This window comes from Diorhabda sublineata, chromosome 2, assembly GCF_026230105.1.
Source record: "Diorhabda sublineata isolate icDioSubl1.1 chromosome 2, icDioSubl1.1, whole genome shotgun sequence".
Taxonomy (NCBI): domain Eukaryota; kingdom Metazoa; phylum Arthropoda; class Insecta; order Coleoptera; family Chrysomelidae; genus Diorhabda; species Diorhabda sublineata.
In genome coordinates this window covers 29,347,910-29,366,882 of record NC_079475.1, presented here as the reverse complement: position 1 = coordinate 29,366,882, position 18,973 = coordinate 29,347,910, and the positions used below count along the sequence as shown (strand labels likewise).

The 18,973-nt window shown below is 29.7% G+C and overlaps 1 protein-coding gene across 3 annotated transcripts in view; it reads right to left on the bottom strand.

Annotated features, from left to right (window-relative positions):
- LOC130440858 (ras-GEF domain-containing family member 1B-like) overlaps positions 1 to 18,973 on the bottom strand; it is a 551,095-nt gene that overhangs the window by 237,002 nt on the left and 295,120 nt on the right. The gene's annotated exons all lie outside the window — the stretch shown is intronic.

The window sequence follows — 18,973 nt, the reverse complement described above, 5'->3', positions numbered from 1 at the left end:
TATTAAAGTTAGTCCACTTTGGTGTTACATTATCACGTTCCCAATAAAAAACTACTCATAATATAGCTGGGGCAAAGACTTCTTTACAATATATATATCACTTTTTACCAAAGAGCGAATAAACAACATATCCCCACCCACCCTTCTCTTGATATTGGCTCCAGTTTGCTTTCTATGATATGATACTAAGGATACTAACACCAACCATTCTTCTTATTGGATAGATTATCTTCTGTTTCCTATCGTGAAATATATATTAAAAGGCACAAGATTTGAGTCCGTTGAGGCTGTAAAAGAGAAGGCAACAAACACCACCAAATGTCAAACGCGATAATGCGCCTATGTGTAGTGTCAAAAATCGGAATGAGAGAAAATACTCTTAATTTGAGTAGCCAGTTTTGAGAGATGGTTCCTATGACCTTACAGAAATAGATCGTTCGGCATTCTCGTCAAATTACGAGCGAAAATGAAAAGTTTCTGTCGCTTTTTAAAGATAGTATAAGGTCTTATCATGTCAAAATACACCTAATAAAGTTATTAATTAATTGTGGGTAGTTATACTTAGTAAGTGAATGGAATTTTTCGTAATGTGAGCAAATTGTTTGCGACGATTTGCAAGTCTACTTGTAAAATGATCCATATAACTAATCAACTATTTCCTTTTCGATAAAGGAAGAATGTCGTATATTCTACTAGCGGAATTTTACAGTAATATGAGTATTTAAACTAATATATCTGTCATTTTTTTTGTAAGTAACTTAATTTTACTTTTTATTGGAAAGGATACTAAAATCAACCATTAGCTTTATTGGATATATTATTTTCTGTTTTTTAACGTGAAATATATATTAAAAAGCACAAGATTTGAGTTCGTTGACGTTGTAAAAGAGAAAGCGTCACAACCGATTGTCAAACGCAGCACGTCTAATGTCTCAAAAGGGAAATAATTCAGGCAAGTAGTGTTTGCATGTGGTAGTACCTCCAAGCTTTACTGGTGATTTTGTGTTGATAAGAGTGAAAGTATTGATAATAAGGAAATTGAAAGTAAAGTAAAAAACTCGAATGATTCCTAAAGGTTTCGTTATTCTTACAATTTTCATAACTTTTCATATAAATACAAAACACAAAAAAGTTTTTCAATGAACAAACAAATCATGAACCAATAGTTTCAAAGAGTAAATTAAAGTTGAAGAAGTTTTTGTATTTATGTAGATTATTTTCGAGTTGATACAACTTTATTTTGTTTAAAATTCTTCTCCAGATACAAAGTCAATATTTAGAGACATTGATACAGGAAAATCGGGATATGGAAGAAGAGAATGTTTACAAAATTCCGATTTGTTATTCCTGCTGGAACGATTTTCACATTGAACAAATAAGACACGTTTGCAGAATTTTCAAAACCTGTAAAGCCAAAGAAATAAAAATAGGTTTAAAAACAACTACACAATTTATTTAAAAAAAAAATTGAATGAACTTGAACATTTCAAAAGTAAAAAAATATGAATTGAGGCATTTTAAAAATTACGTTTGATGTCCCAATGGAATAGTTTTGGTAATTCCATTCGCTATTCTCAACAGTAATGGGTGTTATCATTTTTATTATTTTTAACCTTGCATGTATCTAGAATGAACGTAGTCTATAAATAGTCATACTTATTCTAATTTTAAGTTTTAAATATGATTAACTGTTTCAACCGCGAAAAGAATTAAGTGAATGAGGTTTTGAAGCCGACTTCGTGATTTCATTCGGCGTTTAAGGTAGCATAGGATTTGTTGAAATGTGTGTTAGTTTAAGCATATAGAAAACAATGGTGAAAATATGTATACACATAGAACTATTTTGTTAGGCAGTGATTTTTTTGTGAAAAAGGTCGTACCTCTAGTATTTCCATGAAACAATAATTTTTAAAACATTTGAAATTGAGTTAAGAGAATATAAAACGTTGGTATATAAGTACTGTAACATGAGTAGAAAGTCAAATGGCCTTGCTCACAAAATGAATTCAGATATTTTGTCAAATCAGACCCCTTCTTATAAACGGGTAATGGAATATTTAGTTTTGTTGTTAAACTGTCTCGATTTTGAGTCTCTGAAAACAGGTGAAACAATTGACCTATTATAGTATTTATCAAACTATAATTTGACATTGAAATCTTATACGTATGTATTAAATTCAACAAATGGAAATTTTGTGATTGATTGCTAGTTTGATTAAAATTTTGTATGGGAAGAATCACATTTTGGTTAATTTAATGAATTTCTTTCCTTCAAGAACAACTTCAACTATACAGGAATTAAATGCACAAATCCGAGCTGGCTACCTGCTTACTGTGCTAGTAATGGAGCATTTTTTGTGTGAAAAATGCGGTAAAAAATGTTATATATCTGACATCTCAGTATTTAGAAAAGGTCATCGAACGATAAAAGGGTTAAAACTGCATTAAAAAACTATACATTCAATTATAAAAATTCAAAAATTCTTGAAACGGAATGAAATACTACTAAAAGAGAAAGTTATCAATGATTAGAAACAGCTACGAATAATATGATAGCTGCTACATATTTTTTTAATGTAAAAACTAAGGATAAATTATTTTTTGTTGTTAAAACAGATTTTTATGTTATAGGTGATCTACTGATTAATATAATTATGCAAGTTGTCAATGTCAAGTCACATTTAGATAAAGACCGAATTAGGTCGAAACACCACTTGTTTACCTGTTTTTGAAAACTAATTTTTAATAAGAAAACACCTAAAATCAGCACAATTTAGCAACAAAAATATATACAAGGGTCTAAGGAAAAAGAAACTGGAGAAACTAATTGAATATTCGATTGGTTATTCTATCAACAACGATTTTCTAAAACACAGTAATCATATTAAAAGTATTAAGTGGAACCAAATCATTTATCCTAGCGCTATTTATGACGAGTTTGCTTACAGTCATTAGAAATACAACTTCTGTTGTTCATGTAATGCATTCTCAATGAATATTATTTTCCTTATTAAATTCTCTAAAGGGTTTTCCATTCACCGAGTTCGTATTAATAAATTTATTCTCAATTTGTCATGATGATCAGTTTTTATTCACAAAGATAAGATAATTTTTATCTTGTTTATTTCTTATTTAATTATAAAAATGTCTTCATTAAACGAATTTACTTCTTTTATTTTACAACTTAATCTATTGCAAAGAGATTTTTTTAAATTATACTCAATGGAATTTTCGCCAGAGGCGTCATTACGATCAAAAATAAATAAAAAAACGTTTTTAAAAACCAGGTGTTTATGACGTCTAATATTTTTTCCATTTACTTTTAATACTTTGTACTGCCATATTGTAAATATAAAATTTTATATCATTTAAGTTTTTTGAAACTGATTAAAATTCCAAAGTGTTACAAAATATATCAACGCTTCACATTATTGGTATAGTTTCATGAAAGTATGAAAGAAAGGACAAGCACTTAAACAGTAAAGATAAGCCTGAAGTATGGTTAACTTATGGTAAGATATGACAGAGTGTATTAGTCTTGATCAAGTAATCGTACAGATGACATCTTGTAAAACGATACTTAACCTTCAGTTTTCAACTTCAAAAAGGTTCAGTACTCAATTATATAATGTTATTGTGAAATTGTTCAATTATTCGCATATTTAATCCAGAGTTCGGAGAAATTACTTGTTTTTATTCATCTAATTTATTCCCTATTTATGTATTTATAGGAATAACTAGAAATTTTGTTAAATATCGAGATTCGTCTCCTTATTTTTCATAATTTAAATAATTTTAACTTCCAAATGACTTGAATTTATCACAAAAGATTCCACACTTTAAATTAATTTTCTGATTTTTGTTTTATTTACTTTTTATTTGATGTTTGTTGTTTGCAGAACTAAGTAATTATAACGGTTTTGTAAGATTTACACTCAACTCACACACTTTCAAATGCTCTTTCGAAATTTAAAATTTTAATTAATTAGTTACATACTTTCTGTACCAAATTAATTATGAGAAAGCATTGATTATTAAATTGATTCAAATTACAATGTCAGGAAGTATACCAAACCAGCATACGGGAAATTCGAGCTAAGAAAACGTGATGAAAATGGAAACTTTTAGATTTACTCTTATGAAAAAAGTTATTTTCTCTTAAAATGCAAATATTTACATATCTACTTGAGTTCTATCTCTAACTATTTGAATTTCTTTTGTATCTATTAACAACAACAACGTTCCTATTTTATTTACGACTAAGTAGTTGATTAAAATGAACAATGATACTTCTAAACCATCTTGATTAGAACATGCATGTCAAATTTATCGATAGGAGTGTAATCGGAACCCGACCCTCCTATTTTGTTTCAGCGTTTCAAATTTCCAATTTGTTATGGCAAAAACTTAAAGGAAGAAAAGGGACCGTCAGCTTTTGTTACAAAGTACAAAGTAATTGTTAATAAGAATGACGAACGGTTTTCTACAAGTTAAAAAACTACATATAATTATCATATTTATGATACTTAAACAGTTAGAGATAAATTAACTCAAATTCACAAATTAGAATAATAGTTATTACAAGCACCTACCTAAACATGAGAATTTTTTAAATCTCCAAAGAAAAATATTTTATTTTACAAATCCAATTACTTTACAACCAGTGACGGATTTAGGCTTGATACCGCCCTAGGCCCTGTTTATCGCGCCGCCATTAATGTTAGAATAAATTTTATTAATTTTGATACAATATTTTTATTTAAAATAACTTGAAATCTCGTTAGAATAAATTTAATTAAAATTATTAAATATTACAGATACATAAATAATTAACGTTAGACAAATGAATATATCTTTTTCAACTTAATCAATTTTACAATTTTTTTTCTGTTGAACAGTTTAAATTTGTTGAATATTGATAATAACGGAATACCGAAGATCTAGAGTTTGAAAATACACCTCATATATATATATATATATATATATATATATATATATATATATAGATAAGCATTTTCGTAGTGGGAATGTGGCAAAAAACACCAAAGTGTACTAACTCTAATATATTCCGAACTTTCACATACTTATGTTTTTATCGTCTGGGAAATGATTAGTGAAGATTTGCGTTGGATATAGATTGTGTTATTTTTGTAAAAAATATTAAATTCATCAATTGCAAAATTCATGATTCAAATTGTCGCTTAATAGAAGTATTAATTGATTGAAATATTGATTCTGGTTACTATAGAAATCGTTAGAAATAGTTTAGATTATAAATTAAGTTAAATTTTTATAGTCCAGGTCGTTATGAATGGAGCTAAATATTTATTGGTTCGATTATTATTGAGATAAAATTTTATACGTTAGGTCGTTATTGAATTTCATAGGTTAGGTGACGCTAGTTGGTTGTCAATGGCGTTAATTTTTTTTTGAATTTGTTTTTCCAAAATCTACTATCTTACACTAAGGTTATATCAGTTACTTATTAATGCATAGATCATTTTGGGCAATATATATTGTTTCTAAATATAGACATTTTTTATAGTTTTTCTTAGTTGTCAAAGCTTTGGCAGATTGATAATTCATATTGTCTCCTTTATAGTAGACATGTATGGCTAATGAGCATATATCTGAATATAATTTGCTATCACTTTTGCAGGAGGTTATCGGATTGGTGAGTGACCACAAAGACTGACTAATATACTTTTTGTCACATTTAAAACAAGGAATTCCATGATCCATGTTAGGTAATTTAAAGATTGGTGATTTATCTTTTATTTTAGTGAAAATAGATTGATTATTATGAGTTTGACTGTACGCTATCTTAATATTGAGTTGTTTAAAGATTCCAGAAAGTTTAGAAGACTGAATTTATATATAGTATAAATGTGTATAAATAGTTTAGATAGAAACAACGTTTGATGATATCGGTTCAATGTTAAAGTCAGTGTCAAATGTGTTATATCATCGAATTAATCTTGTAGAGCGTTAAATGATGCTTCAATTGGTCTAGCTGATGGAGTAAGTTGATGAATTTAGCAGAAATACCGTTATAGATTGTTAATTTCTTTTGAGTTTCTTTTACAATTTGTTTTTTGTTAGAAACTTTTTTTATTAATTATTAGCTATTTTGAGGGTTAAATCGTTAGTAAGTTCTTTGTTCAATTTATTATTGTATATTATTATTTGGAAAAATTTAAAAATTGTTGTTTCTCAATAATAACTGTGACCTTCGACAGATGGTACGACCATTGAATTTGAATTCTCTTTTAAAAAAATTTTGTTTTTATATAATAGTTATCTAAATACAGAAACTTGTTTGGGTTCATGAATAAGCTTAGTTAAAATGTTGGTTGTTTTGGCTTTAACAACATTTCTTTCTTGTTCATTTTGTATAAAAGAGGATATGTAATCAATATAGTTTTAATTGAAATATTTTTGGTAATCATAGGAAAAGTGACCGTGATGGTGACCTCAAAGATTCATCGGATGTTACAAAGGGTAAAGCATCACTCTAGACTAAATTTATAAACTCGAAAGGAGACTTTGTTGAAAAATAAATATGATTGTTGGAAAAAATGTCTTGTTTCTTTCTAATGTACAAAACTTTTCCGGCAACCCTCGTATACTTACGTTGCAACGTTGCCAGTCATGATCGTTAAAAATATGTGCGAAAAGTTGTACTACGTACTAGTGGTGAAACCCTTTCTAGTAATTTGTGAATTATACGAAAAATAAAAAAACAGAATCTAAAGGTTCCTTGAACCATAATTTAGGAAGAAACAACATACAGCCACAACATACAAAAACACCTGAATCAAATAAATTCTAAGAACGCATATAAATTTTCACATCTGACAGATTGTCACTGTATAATAAATAAATTTCTAAATGAAAAATTACTAATTTACAATGATTAATAGAAAAATATAACTGTAGACTCATAATATATTAATCTGGAATATTGTACAGTAAAATTCACTTGTGCACTAGATATGAAATATAAATTTGATTTAATTGGCCATTCAAGTGGATATGAAAATGACTTTGATCGTTAAAGCGTTTGTGATTAAACAATTATTTACTAAACATAGTTTTCCAAGTCATTGAACTAATAAACTAGAAAGGAAAGTATGGATATAGTTCAATTGTTAAATGGAAATTCTAAACTTGAAAATGAGTATGCTCATTCCCAATTTATTATTTTGACTTAGAATGCGGTAATCGAATCGAAAGTCATTCAAATGTAAAGAGCAATTGAAAACACTATCTACAGTTCGGTCAAAAAAGAATTTCAAATCGAAATAAGAGGTAAAAACAGCAAGCTAGCAAGAGACCTTAGTAAAACCATTCTTTGGGCTTTTCGACAACTCCTTAGGATTTAATTCTGAATAAATTGTAATCTGACGGTGCAAGGTCCGGACTACTGGATGTAGTAGGTATTACCAAGTTATTAGTGAAACAATTGTACTCTTCATAAAATTATAGACTAGTCTTAACAAGTTGCGACATGTTGGTATTGACGCGTAGAAATTTGAGACACCTATTTTATAAAATTTAATCCAGATTTATAAGTGGTGACTAGAAAAAAAAAGAATATGGCATTATACATGAAATTGGAAAAAAAATGTCTAAGAAGGTGCAAACTTTCACACCAAAATGATTCGAACCTACTTATTTTTATTTATAAAAGATGGAGACAGGTTTTTGTCATTCGTCAGAAATCGATGATATAAATTTTGATTCCACGAATGTGTCGAAATATACGATCACCATTAAAATTAAGCATTTAAAAACTGTTTTGTGTTGTGTGTTCTGTCGTATTGTAATAATTTTTTAATGTCATTAAAAAGTGGGATATCATCGTTATTTTGCAAAATATTTTTCAAATTTTGATCTATAAAACATTGATTGCTGAGCTAAATAAACATGGAAGAAGAATCTGATTGTACTTCTCATGAAATTGCGTTCAATGTAATTCAAAACCTGCTTACGGAAAAGTATAAAAAATATACATAAAGTTATATGGCGATTTTTTAGATTGGTGTAACACTAAAAAAATCAATAACTATTTGGAAAATGTTCTTATTGCATATTTCTAAAATTTTGTCATAAATATATGTTTATAATTCTGTTTTCAACAAAAGTAACTTTTTGCGGCATAAACGGCTGAACATTTTCTATACATTAACTAAAAAGTTTGATTTTCCGCAGCTTCAAGAGACCGTAGATATTATTATACGGTTTTAATTTCAACTCGATACTTTTTCGCGTACCCGAGATAAAGGGTCTTGACAAACAAAAAACGGATGAACAGACACCAAAGTGGTCCTACAAGAGTTCCTTTTTTTCCCTTTTGAAATACGATACCCTAAAAAGCCTAAAATTGGTATAAAAACCTCTTTTTGGCATTATAAATAATGTGTTAAAATGTTATTTAGTCTGAGTCAGATATTGAGGGTTAAAGGGCAGTTACACCAGTTTTTTGCCAATAATTAATAGTTGTTCTCAGAAATTAATAGAATACCATTAGACCAATTGATTTTCAATGATGAAATGATGATGATGAAAATATCATACGAGGTCTGACTATTAAATAACGAGACTGGTTACGAAAAAGGGTTTTATTATAAAAATTATCCTACATTCGAATATACTCCACTCCCCTCACCACACACTTTGGTGAGTACCTTTAGGAGCTCTGCCGTTTTTTGCTTTACCACTTCCATCGACTCAAATAGGGGCCCTTTAAAGCAGATCTTTTTCTAACCTTTCAAGGAAATCTGAGCAGACGCAAGAGCTTTTGGTCAGGAGTCAACTTCGTCATGTGTGATCCTTGTGGAAAATTTTTCTAACCGTTTCTTCAACTTAACATAAGCCTTTTGCAACAATTTATAGCATTTATAGAAATTTGAGATACGAAGCTCCTGCTTTTCGTCACACATGGTTTTCGGCATGAGAAAAAAACACGTTGGTTTCAACCCGCTACTGCACAAATACTATAATAGTGACGGAAACGTATTTTGGGACGTGCATAGACAAGATATTTAAATACCCAACGCACTGCTAGTTTTTCACCCCACCCGTCTAGGGCGCCCTCTAGGCGCACAGTCTCTTTATTTAATAGCCAGACCTCGTATGTGAGAAAGAAAATTGTACTATTACGTATAAGCTATGACATACTATCGGAACTATTCATAAATATTAACGTTGATTTTAAAACTGTGAGAACAAACTTTATATGTTTAGCTTCATAATATTACTACCTATAGATGAAAAATTCATAATTATATATTTTTCAATACTTAAGGAACTATATACATCTTATTCTTAAAACTAAGTTGGAATTTCTGAAACCGTTGGTAACTAATATTCATACTGAACAATCTAAAAACTTCAATGTCTTCAATGACTGAAGGGTACACTTACTGTACACAGTACGCGTGATTTTAAATCAACACTGTAGATACTTAAATTATATTTTTGTGCTGAAATGATTGTGCGGGTCAACTAATTATTGATAAATGTTAACTAAAATTGGGGTCGTTATGGGTTAAGATATAAATAATCATAACTCTTTGGATGACTGTGTCACTTGTATAACAGTGTGAATTGAAGAAAATACGAAAAGGCCAAGGTTACATATAACTTTATCTCGGATGTTAAATTTGTTGTCAGAGATTCGTTGTATTTATAAATAAATTGATTTTCACGGAATTAATTACTTGAATGATTGCAATTATATTAAACTATAAGACAGTTTCTAAATCAACACGCTTTAACGATTACATGAAGCCTTAAAAAAAGAAAAAAAAAGTGAGTAAAAAACGAATACATTTGGATAGTTTTAATATGAAATGTAATTACGAAAACAACATAAAAAATTAGTGGTTTATCTATAGTCTCATCAAATGAAAGTTATTCTTTATAAACTTTGGAGTTTTTTTTCAAAACTATTCAAAACTATAGATGGTAATATTTATAGAAAATGAGCGTAAATAACGTTTCATCTAATAACTGTTCTACGATTGTTGAATGACACTCCAAAACTGAAAATTATGGAAAATAATGTGTATAATTAAGTTATGGTGAGAATATAATCATTAAACAAAAAATTGTAGGCGCTATATGTCAGAACTATAGAGTTTGCAAGGGAATTTCTTACTCGTGAATTGAAAAATAGTTGTAAGAAACGAAAAAATAAAGAGGTATAGTTTCAGTTTTACGGTTACATACAAGCCATATGTGAGACAAACCCCTCAGACTGAGTGCTGGAAATACTGGAGGTAAGAATAGGGGAGGTACAGACTCTAGTAGGCCTTATCATGAAGTTCGTTATCCCTTACGTTATTAGGAGGGTTTTGAAATAGACAAATAAAAACAAATATTAGATATGAATCTATTGTTGTTCAAAATATTCTCCATTGAGATCAATACACATTTACTTGCGTTTGAACCAATTATCGAAGCATTTTTTCAAATCCCATTGAGGTCACTTCAAAATACGTGATTTGAACGCATCAACCGCTACAGAAAAACGTTGACCACACAATTTATTTTTGATCTGAAAGAATCATTGGTTTCCCTGATTTATTCTAGAAAACAAATGCTGGTGTATCATCTAGAATTGACTGATCTACATTCCTCAAATGGAACGGTTGTGACATATTCAGTTATTCCGAAAAAAAGCAAGCGACAATTTGCTTCGAGGTGCTGAGTGCTGGTTTTGTACGACCTTCACGAAATTCATCCTGTAGCGAAGTGCGACCACGATTGAATTCGGAAAACTAGCGAAAGTTGATAGTCATAGAAAATCATCGTGTTTTAATTCCCTCACATGAAGACAATAAGCAACTTTTTAGTGTATGAATTACTTTGAAAACCTATCTTGCAAAGCTGTGCGGTCCGGAGGATTCTCCAGTTCAGGAAAGGCGATAAATGGGACTACAAATGGGCTACACAGATAACTAGAACTAACAAGGCGTTCCCATTCTTAGTATAGAAAGTCTCAACTATCATAAAACTTTTACGGGGGATGCGATTATTCTCGGGCTATAATTTTTTTCAAACCACATTAAGTTAAGTTCAGACAATTCCATTTTAGCCGAGAACTATTTAAAATTCTCATTTTTTTCAGAATTTTGTATTGTTTCCTACTTTTTCGCGAGAAATTTTCTTAGACTTCTTATCACTTCTTCAAAAAGGAAACAAGAGTGGTACTTAATTTCGATGGTAATAATTCATCATATCAATATTTTTCAAAATACATTAAAAATCGTAACATCAATATTAAAATTAATGTTTTTATCCAGCTTACAGCTTTTCTGAAATATTTTTAGAATTACTTCTCAAATTTTTTGTGCCCCTAATCTTTTTTGCTATAATATAGCAAATGTAATAAATATAATCATTGAATCCTTTTTGATCCTATGAATAAATTTAAATCCAGATTGCCAACAGCGATTAAAAATCAAAATTTAATATGTAAATGAATATTAAGTTTTCTAAAGTGGCTAGATGAAATGAAGGGGCGCAGTAGTTAAAATTGCTTCTAAAATATTAGAGGATATGAATAATTCATCATGGTTTCATCAACAATCTCAGTTACTTCAAGCAATTCTCTAAGATTAAATCTTCATAAAACAAATATTTAATTAGTAATTTTATCATATTGAAGAGATGTTGCAAATATATTTCAGTATATTCATTGATTCATTCTACACAATGTAGCTATCTATTATACAGGGTTCTCAAATTACCTGGACGACAGCATGAATTCCAATGAGTGAGAAAACAAATCTAGTAATTTAAGTTTGGCAGATTTTTAGATACTTCAAAACTTTTTTAGCTTTCATGTACCGATGAGTTTTTTAGGGCGTGTTTATAGCGATTTCTAAAATCGTTTTTCAAATTTTCCACTTTCCGCGATTTTACAACTTATTGTTGAGATTACTAAAGAATTGCTTTTTATGATACCTATAATAATGTAGATAATGATATAAACATGATTGAAACATACCAGAACATTTTTACCAGTTTTTCGTTTTAATTTTGGACAAAGTTTTTCTTTATTGTATCTTGAAGAAGGCCATTTTATGTTGGACACAATGAAGCGTCGACTAGACAAATTCTGAACTTTTCTTATGACTAAGGTATCCAAAAATACATTTGCTTTTAATTTTGAAGTTAGAAATGGAAGATACAATAAGGAAAAAACTTTTACTGAGAATGTATATGTGCTTAACGGTGATGATAACAAAATTCTTGATAAGTCATAGGTTAAACAAATTCATTTTCCAAAATCAAAACGCGAGACAGGAAAAAAATTTGCTCTTGTACATTTTAATCCTGTTTCTACAGAAGGATTAGAAAACATCTTTCTCAGAATACGTTTGAGATTAGTTTATAGATTTGCAGATTTTTGGTTAATCTCAATTTGAAAAGTCATCAATCAGCTATAATGTTTTGACAATAAGTATGTTGGGCAAACTAAAATGTCCTCTTTACAGAGCACCTATCTCATTTAAAATATAGACGAATAGAAAAATGAGTTATTGCCGATCACGCTGTCGGTCATAATCATGGAATAAATATTAAATGTGAAATTGGTACAAAATGTATCTAATAATAATTCGCTGAATGCTTTTCAAAGTATTTAAATTGTTTATTAGATATGGAATGGAGTGAAATTTCCTGTCGAAGTTGTTTCTGCCGCTGGAATTATTTTTCACAGGAAAAGGTTCATTGGTTGAATATTTAGATATAGGTAGGTTAAGTTAATATTATTTAGCTCACCTTCAGTCCCCTAAGACAATAAGTTGTATTTCTTTTTTTATTACTCGACATTATCACCGCCTAAAAATCTCCACATTGTACTAATGTTAAACCATCTAAAAATGAAGTTTTCATTGCCCTTTCGTGATATGGAATGTCGTTTTAACGGAAGAGTAGCTTTTCATGAGTGGAAGTGGATTATATTGAACTTTTCCGCCATATTTCTGATATCATCTTTCAAAATTTTACCTAAATCTGACTATTAACCAAACATTATTTTCTACGTGACAGGAAAACTTATAAAACCGAGAAAAAGTTGCACGAATATCATCCTGCATCTACTCTGTCTTATGAAATGATTTATGACTCGTTTTCTGATTTCAAAAGTGGCCATAAGAACACGGATGTTGCTAAACTGTAATTAGTCCAGAAAGGGTTGTTGAACTCCCTGCACTAGTACTAGTCATAATCAAATAAAGGTAGGTGAGGCAAATGAAGAAATTAATGTTTCGGTCAAATATGCAATATTGACCTTAAAGGTTACATATTAGAAAGCTGTCTGTAACGTGGACGCAACAACTACTTAATGTTCATGAAAAGCTCGCACGCATTGAAAATTCAAATGACTATTTGGAAACCTTCAATGCATTTTCTTTTGATATGTCATAGAATATGAAATATAAGAACATCATTTCTGATGTGATTTTAATGTTCTAATATAAACAAACTTTTTCAGAGTTTAGTTTTCAATTACTTTCCGCAGACAGCCTTTACAAAAATAACGGGTCGGGATTCCTCAACAACTTCCACTATAATAATTAAAACATAAAGTGGTCATCGCCACAGTGTCTTAGCACTGATTAACACTGATTAACAACAATCTTCCAATTACTTTCTGGTCTCAAACTTCAAAAATGGCTTGGTAACAAGCAAGTCAAGAGATGATGGCAGAAACAAACAAGTACTAGATTATTTTTTTGGATGATTTTAAAAAATGGGAACTCGCCAAATGAGCAGAGGTAAAGAGAGATTATATTGGATAAAGATATATTTTTTACAATAAAGTAAGTTTTTCATATAAAAGTCACTCTTCCTTCAAACCGCTTTCCTATTTGACTAGAAGTACATTAAAAAAATGCAAAACGAGCCATTGCGGTGTTTTGGCTTGTCCTCTTAAAATTCGAGTCGCGAGTATTTTAACCAACAGCTTTCGATATTGTATCTGACAAGGAAGGGCGCCATATGCGTGAGTCATATTCATTTTATTCATTATTCTTAGTCATATTGAATCCCGAAACACCCAAAATTACGTGCTTCAGATAATCATTTATTCGATAGATTTATAAGTTTTATTAGCGTTATCAATTCTCACGTTTCTCTATTAGAAAATAATTTTTTTTCCGAAAAAAAACAGATTCTCTTCATACGTTTTATGGTAAAAACTAAAGCCACCAAAGATACCATAAGATAACTCTTCAAACGAAATACGGTAATTTTATACTTTCGCGGTCTCCTCGTTTTTTGGCTCTAGAAAATTATAGGAGAAAAAAAATGAAAACTTATATTGGTTTCGGGGCTTTCAATGTTCATGAAAATAACTCATTCACTGATATTTCTTGATAACTTTTTCCACATAATCAAATGAAGTTGTTATATTTTTTTACAATCTACACAAACAATGAACAAATTGAAAAAAAAATTATACAAAAATGTTGATATTATCAACAATTATACGTGATTGAGTGCAGTTTCATGAAGATTTAAAATCATAAAACAATATAAAATCTTCAACTGACATATTTCCTATATTTTTTCACATAAATTCGCTGTAAAACCGAAAATTAAAAAGAAAATTTATCGAAATCGGATGGTTTTTCGATTTTCTAGAGTGTTTATGATAACATTTAAAGTCAGAAAGCCATATGAAAGATAAAAAATGAATAAACACATTTTCCAATTTTTTTCCAATATGTTTCTGTGTAGATAAACAAAAAAAATATATGAACTGCGTTTGTTGCTTTGTAAAAAAGTTATGAACAATTATATGCGATGAAGTGCGTTTATAATCACATTTTTAGTCATAAAACCGTATGAAATATCCAGGTGAAATATTTCCCTTATTTTTTTTTCATACATCCGCTGTAAAAACGAAGATTTTAAAAAAAAATCATTGAAATCGAGCCAAGAAACGAGAGGACCGCGAAAGTATAAAATTACCCGAAATACTAATCAGGATTATAGCGCCAAACTCCATATTTTATAATTATATCTCGAGGAAAGATACTTAATTTAGTGAGTTAGTGAGATACAGATGTGAATATGTCAAATCTGACATTACCATCATGAAGTTTGACATTGTTAACAGTGAACATACTCAGAACGTGATCTTATGCGAGTGATATTTGTGTTGTTCTTCAAACATTCATCTCAGTCAAAAAATGGAATTGATTCGCGAACATTTTCATGCGATGATTTTCTATAACTATCGGCGTGGATTAAATCAACACCAGTATGCCCATCAATTTGCTTATTTTCTGAATCAATCGTAGTCGCACGTCGGCTACAGAATGAATTTCCTGAAATTAGTTTGCATTGGAAAGCGCATAATTTGACAATCGCTAAAAAAGCTCATGTCGATTGATGCCAAAAAATGATAGAAAAAATTCAATCGCGATGCGTCTACAAAATCGTGAATGTACAAGTATTTCAACCCAAATCCAACAAAATTTGTTTCCGCGCGAAACATTCCAAGCAAATGGTCACCTGTTTTTTTTTTGATCTGTCAAAACATCAAATTTATCGGTAATCTGCAGTATTCCTTGTTTGGCACCCCATGATTTTTTTTTATTCCCGCAGATCAAAAATAAATTACCGAGACCACGTTTTTCTACACCTGAAGAAGCGGTTGATGCTTTCAAATCACATGTTTTGGAGGTACCTTAATCTGGGTGGAAAAAATATTTCGACAGTAGGTTCAATCGCATGCAGAAGTGTATTAATCTTAATGGGGAATATTTTGAAAAGCAACGAAGCCATAACCAATTATAAATATTTGGTTTTATTTGTCTATCTTATAACTTAAGTAGCAACCCTTGTATATTATGAGCCCAAGTTACACAATTTTTGAATATTTGCCAAGTCAATTGAACAAAAATACATTTAGTACCGAATTAATGTGAAAATAAATAAAGCTAATTTTATTTCATAATAAAAACTCATACACTTCAATGAAGAAATAAAGTATCATCAATACAGATAATTACCAGCTTTGTCAAACAAAAGAATCATTGTTTTCTATTTTCAATAATGTACCTACATATTACAAGGTACATTCTCCGCATGACAATATTAAAAAGTCCAATGCCGGAGAAAACAAACATCTCTCCATAAAATGAATTGGAGACTATTAACTTAACCCAGATTTAGAAATATATTCGTGTAATATGGTTTAATACGTAACGAACATACAGGTTTAGTTAGAAAACCTCTAAATATATTTAAAACGGAAAAAAAGAAATATGGGAAAATGAGAAAGAAACAAGATTTAAACAAGTGTTTTATAGATGCAATGGAAGCAAATTTTCGTTTTAAAACAAAACTTACATGGTGGATAATCTAATTTTTTTTGTTACACAGATATATTGTGCGACAAACATAAGCAAATGATTTCACGCCTATTGCAGAATTACCACGGAAGATAAAACTAACGGAATAGTTCTTAAAAGTGTACCTACTAAGTTCAAAGTGTCCATTCTCTTCATCTCAATACATAAAAACAATAACCATCATTTAAAGAAGTGAAAAACAATCACCAAACCCATACTTCAGTACAAATGAGGACTTTTCACGATTTGACAGTATCTAAATCTTTTACAAAAATGTAGTGTGACACCATAAAGCATAATCTTGTAATAATCTTTCATGTTCAAAGAAATATCCTCCGTATTCCCCAGAAATGTGTGCCCACTTATAACATTTATTAATTTTTTTTTGTTTTTATTTATTGAGTTGTAGGGTTAGCCTAACCAACTAAATTTTTCTACATTTAAATCTTCCCTATGTAAGTATGTTCGACAGTATGCAATTAGAAATGTTTGATTGTGTTTTAATATCTCCTGTAAGTATTTTCAATAAATAATTACAATTTATGATATGGTTTTCTTGGCATATACAACGATCTAAAAATCTACATGTTTCCTAAACCATAAATTTTATCGATTTAAACAAAAAGTACCTTTTTAACCAATGGGCTTGAGCCGCCACTGGCCTTCAGATAGTAGTGTAGATATTATGTAGTTCTGATTTCGCAACTTTAAAGCCATATAACTCAGAAACTATGGGTTGTAAGAGATTATATGAAATATGATATGAAATATATATAATTAATTGAAATATTTCTATTAATCAATATTTCCTTCAACGTCAATTTGAATATTGAATTTTGAAACCTATGAATTTGAAAATTTTTACAAAAATTATTACAATTCAAAACCACCGAAAATCTTAATCAATTATTTCCAAGACGATGAATACATAGAATTTGAAAGCTTGGAAAATATATTATAGTTAGTCCACTTTGGTGTTTCATCGCCACGTTCCCAATAAAATACCGCATATGGCTACATTAAGCGGCTAACATTAAATTCTTTGACAGTTTCCTAAAATTTATTCAGAAATTATAGCCAGCTTTGTAACAATATGAAGATTTTTAAAATTTAGTCGTGATTTAATCGAAAGATTTTGTTACTTGTATACCGTCAAATCGTAAACTATTTAGTTTTAGAATCTATTCTGCTATCAATTCTTCAAATGATTACTATTTGTGTAATACAAATTATAGTACTAGAATAAAAATTTGGACGTTTTGTTTCTCCGATTTTCATCACCACTCACTTTATTTTTATTGACTATGTTTTATTATTTTTCTTGGTTTTAGCCGTACGGGACCTTATAACAAAGTTAATCAAGAAGTCTAAGGAATTCATGAAATGTTATACTATACAGGATATGAATTCTATTTATAGATTTCCTCATAGCAATTACAAGTCTTATCAGCTTCACTTTGTAGGTTTTGTTTTAACGCTATGGTCCTATGTCAACCAAGCCACACCTGATAAAATTTTGTTCAATTTATTAGATATTCAAATGTTTCCAAATTGTAAGCTCACCCTATATGTATACTTTTTTGTAGCATGGTAAAAAGCATATACACATATTAATTTCTGAATTTCTATTATGGATAGGAACATTTAATGGGGTCAAATTAGACCCAAAAATAGGGGTGAGGTTACAAAAATTCGCACCCAGCTGAAAATTGGTGACACTATTCAAAACACCAGATCTTATAAATGAAATGTGAGGTCACCATCAATTTGATAAAAAATGTAATTGAGGTCAAAGATGACAAATAAGGGGTTTTTGCGATTTTCCACCTCAAAGGTGTGCGTATTAGGTATGACGAACCAATTTCTCCATCTGTACAACCTCCAGTAATAAAATCACAAGAAATCTCTTGCAATAACCTTAGATGCGTTGGAGTACATATCAGAACTTTCTCAAGCTAGTTGTTTTAGACATCTAAAACGTAGCCAGAGTGAAAAAGCCATCCCATAGGTACTATAGGTCTCAACAGTATTTGGTACAAACTCTTGAACGTCTTGTTTATTTTTTGTAGTGGCATTTGTGAGAAGTCTAAATATTTTCGGAATGTCAGAATCACTAGAATAAATAGATTATTTTGAACAGTAGGACCATCGAATTGCAAATCTTTTAGAGATACACTAGTGTCTGTTCGAGCAAACCAATCGAATACGACACGCAATTCAGTAGTTTGATTGATTTAATTAAATACTCCATGATGGGATCAAAAATATTATTTTCGAGGTGCTGATTTTCAAATTGAAATTCTTATATGGAAGTGGAATGAGTGCTACTTTCTCGCCACTTTTATATGCTTATATCTTGTTATTGCACAACAAAGAACGTTATATATTGCCTCCCTCTGTATTACTTCTAATGTTTAATATAATTTGGTATATTTTCATTCATATATTGATAGACATTTTTGTTTGAAATTTTATTGAAGGGATTAAGTTTGACGTATCCGTATCTTCGCAATTCTTGAATATCTGTCTATGTATACTATTTATTATGAGATTTTGTTGTCAACATTGAAATAATTGAAGTTACCAACTCTTAG